The sequence below is a fragment of the Nannospalax galili genome, unplaced genomic scaffold, assembly GCF_000622305.1.
Source record: "Nannospalax galili isolate Female #2095 unplaced genomic scaffold, S.galili_v1.0 scaffold1157, whole genome shotgun sequence".
In the NCBI taxonomy this organism is placed as follows: domain Eukaryota; kingdom Metazoa; phylum Chordata; class Mammalia; order Rodentia; family Spalacidae; genus Nannospalax; species Nannospalax galili.
The window spans coordinates 116005-120283 of NW_008340118.1; the positions used below are offsets into that span (position 1 = coordinate 116005).

Consider the following 4279-nt stretch of genomic DNA (forward strand, 5'->3'; position numbering starts at 1 on the left):
GTGGGTGGGGCGGGGGTGGGTGGGTGGGGGAGATTCCTGTTCACTCCCGCCATTTCTAGCTCTGGGCTTTTCTTGCTCTTAAGTTCTTAATCACCAACACATTGCAAAAGCTTTTAGTATCTGCTGTGCTCCTCTATTTCCATTCTAGAACTACCGGGAAGGGAGACCCGGTTTTCTTTCAGTGCATGGCCCCTGGTGGGTCCACCACACTCCAAGGGGATGGGCTGCACCCAGGTGTATTTGGGCAGCACAAGCTGGATTCAGTGGCTGGGAGGCACAGGGAGATGTGGGTGGACCTGATGAGTGGGGAGGAGCACAGGGTGAATATGATAAAAATGCACTGTATGAAATTCTCAAAGAATCCATAAAAACATGAGCTATCTCTTTCCACTCAGCAGGAGAGCCAGCCAAGAGCCAAGAACTGAACATGTGGGGAACTGCAGGGAGCACGCGGGGAGCCGTGGGGAGCACATGGAGAGCTGTGGGGCACTGTGGAAAGCTGTGGGATGCAGACCCTCTGTGCTACAGGCTGGGAGTGCGGGAGCGCAGCCTTTAAAAAGGAAAGCAACTCAACAAGGCAGTTTTTACCTTTGCAGAAGAGTGCACTGCACACCAAGTTTGATAGGTTTCTACCCTAACATAAGATTGCTGGTCTTTAAGGCCCAGCCGCCCCAGGGTGTCAGGCTCCAAGAATGCAGCAGAGCCTTTTCTTAAACAAGAGACTTGGGGGTGGGGTGGGGATGATGAAAAGCTTAGAATTCCTTGTCATAAACCAAAAATTTCAAAGAGTTTGAAAGAAAAGACTATTTAAAGACTATTTACAAGCATTTCAAAGAAAGGGCAGACCTGTATTACATCAAAATATGGCCCAAATTTTCATTAAACTAAAAAATGAGCTATTGACTTATGATAACTAGTTGAGAGAGGAAGAGCTAGTTTCTTTAAAGGGTGTGGCCCCTGATTGGTCAACCACCTAAGGAATAGGAAATATAGTCTTTTCTTTCGAACCCTCTAAAACTTGGTTTATGACCAGGAAGTCTAATCTTTTAATGCTGTCACACACTGTGAGACTTTTGTTTAAGGAGAGGCCCTGATGACCTGGGGCAGTGGAGTTCTTCCCCCTTCTTTTGACCAGATTATTTTAAACTAAACAGCTGGGGAAAACTGAGAAGTCTAACCCCACTCACTGGGGAAAAGACGCAGCGCTCTTGTTAGGGATAAAAGTCCACCAAGCTTTTGGGTCCTGTGTGTTCCCTGGATCTGACTGACCACATGGCACCCTTTTGCAAAAGTAAAATCTGCCTTGCCAAGAGTCACTTTCATTTTGTCCTTCCGTTCTGTGGGCAGCATTGACGGGGTTCTGGGGCCTCAGGTTTTATCCCTAACAACCATGCTCCAGGGCTGGTACCTCACTTAAGAGTATTTGGGCATCCCAAACCTGACTCATTGGGAAAGAACACAAAAGTGGCTGGGTAGGTAGATGGGGGTGGATCTGGGAGGAGTTAAGAGCTGGAGTCACAGGGAGTTGTGACCTGACTAATGTTGCTGGGAACCCAGCTCTGGTTCCCTGGGAGAGCTGCAGGCACTCGTAACTGCTGAGCCATCTCTTCAGCGCCCCCAAACATGCTTTGTGTGCACTGCAGATCTGCTGAATGTAGTGTGTTTCAAACACTGTGTTTTCAGAGTTTAAAAATGGGAAACAATCTTTCTGTGGCTCTCCCTTTCTCTGCTGTATGAGTGGGTAGTGAGGACAGAACAGAGGTGGTGAGCTGTCCCTCAACAGCAGTATACAGTGTGGATCCTGGGGAAGGAAGTCCAGCCCTCTGACCTCACCAGGAAGGAGCATGACATGCCACCCTTCCCCTCCCTGCAGCTCTGGTGGCATGGGTGCCCTGCTCTCTTAGAATCCAGCCTGCCCCATCCATCGGGCCTGGCCTGGGATCCTGCGTGTGCTCTCAGAACACCCAGCCCGGTGTGATAGCATCTGCGGGTGAATACATAGCTCTAACCATCCCTTAATCTGCCTCTTTGTTTCCCAAGAATTTTGCTTTGGAATGTGAGAGTTGAGGTATTTTTTTGCTTAAGGGTAGAATTGTGTGTCCCCCCTCCCACCCAGTATGGTCTATTGTTAGGGAAATATGGCAGTGATTGGGAAAAGCCCAATTATTAAGACTAGTCTTGGCTATACTTACCAATGACTTAAACCTGAACTTCCTGTCCATCAGCATGCAGAATCATCTTCAATGGCAACATGGCCGTATTTGTTTCACTAGGCAAAATCTTCTTCAGCTTCGCACTGAAGAAGAGGTTCCCATGATTATTAAGAAAGTTAAGGTTTAGGGGCTCCTCCTGAGTAACCTCAGGTGGTAACTTCTCTGGTAGGAGCACCAGAGGTCACACCCTGAAGTCAGGCTCTAAGAGAGCCTCAGGACAGATCATGCACAGCCCAGCCCACACTGGAGCCACCTCTCTATTCCTGGATACAGGCTCCTGTTGATCAGGCCCTGAACAAGTGAAAGGCACTTGAATTCACTTTGGACCACAGGCACCAGTTCCTGAACAGGACCTTACAAGGTGAGCTCTAGGGTGGGGAGGGAGGTGTGCAGAGGGGCTGTGCAACAAAAAACATTACGGGAAGTGTGTGGGTCACAACCTGGCCCTCCTATGACCAGGCGAGACCGGCGAGCCATGATGTGACCCTGGAGTTGGGGGCTGCGTAGGATGCTTTGAGAAGGTCACGTTCCTGGTTCCCATGGACAAGGACCTTTTCCTTGGCCAGGGGCTGGTGCTAATGCACAGATGGCAGCTGTCTTCTGACTTGCTAAGAGGACTTAAAAACCTCACTGCCTTTTCTCAAAGTCCCACATGAATGTGTGTGGGATGTCACAGGCAAAACCAAGCATGAAGAGACTGAACTGCTGGGAAGAGAAAGGTGAGCCTCGGCAGGGGCCTGGCCCTGTGGGAGGCAGACAGGCTGCAGCGGGTGAGTTAGAGCTGCCATAGCTCAGTCCATCAGCTGACTAAGAAATGCCTTTCTCTTCATCTCCATACTTCCAAATGTCAAATAATTTTAATCTCAGCTTGTCAACCCCGAGACAAGGAAAGGGTACTAGATGTGGTTTTGTCCTTGGTGAACGAGGGGCCACTTGTGAGTCTGAGGGAAGCTTGGGACCATATGAATGAGGAGCCTCACCACACCCACCAGGATGGGACCTTTTGTGGGATGCCGGGTCCTACAACACCAAAGGGTGGAGTGGAGACTTTGGGAAAGAGACTGAGAGATTTCACAGCCATTATTGTTTTCCTAGAGCCTGGGGTGGAACAGAAACACGCAAAAGCATAACTAATCACCTCAGAGGGGATGAGAGATCATTTATTCTGCAGCCAAATATGAGTCGCCATGGCCCGGGAACACAGATTCAGGTTGTTTCAAATTCCATGTTCCAGTGTGGTGACAGTTACATTTTTATAGTAACAGAACAAGGAAAGGTCATAAATCAGGACACTTTTCAAATTCGTTGGTAGATACATTGAGTAGGTGGGTCTAGCAAAGCGGGAGGGTGCTACTATAGATCTCAGATGCTATCTGATGACATTCTTAGCTTTTTGATTGGTGTGGGACCCGGTGGTCTGCTAAGTTAATTCATTTCACTAGTCACAAGAATGTTAATTCAGAAACAGGTAGGCAAGGTGTGGCTATTTATGGGGGTTAAGATGTCACCAGATGATTTGTGAATAGGCTGTGGATCTGCAACATTCCAAACTCTCCATAGTCATTGAAGTGTTTATCAGTTGGTCAGCCTTGCAGGAAACTCAGCTCAGGACACAGGAGTTCTTTCACAGAAGTCAACATTGCCAGTGAGTACCAGATCTCTTGGTAAAATGTTCAGGGCAGTGGCTTAGCTGTGGGATTTCTTGCTTCCCAAATATCAGTAAATGAGTGAATTTGACATAAAGAAAGTGGGTGTGAGGTAGGAGAGAGAGGCTGGTCAGAGGGACATATGTGATCATTGGTGTGGTGGACTTAGCCCTAAACTGTGGTCAGCTGCTTCATCCTTTGTACTGAGTGACATGTGTGGGCACACACACACGTGGGTGGGTGCACACACACCATATGCACACATACACACACGTAGGTGGGTGCTCACGCACGCACACACATATACTCACGTGGATGGGCTCACACACATACACATACATACACGTGGGTGGGTGCACATGCACACACATGTGCGCGCACGCACACACACACACACACACACACACACACACACAGAGC

General features: G+C 48.7%; 1 protein-coding gene across 2 annotated transcripts in view; it reads left to right on the forward strand.

The window, feature by feature from the left end:
• Nucleotides 1–3809: 3809 nt before the first annotated feature.
• Nucleotides 3810–4279, forward strand: part of Unc93a (unc-93 homolog A) — a 36744-nt gene continuing 36274 nt past the window's right edge. The window contains exon 1 of one of the 2 annotated variants that reach the window (XM_017798674.2): nucleotides 3810–3858. The gene's annotated coding sequence lies outside the window, so the exon portion shown is untranslated. The remainder of the gene's footprint in view (nucleotides 3859–4279) is intronic. The other variant, XM_017798671.2, reaches the window with a different exon arrangement.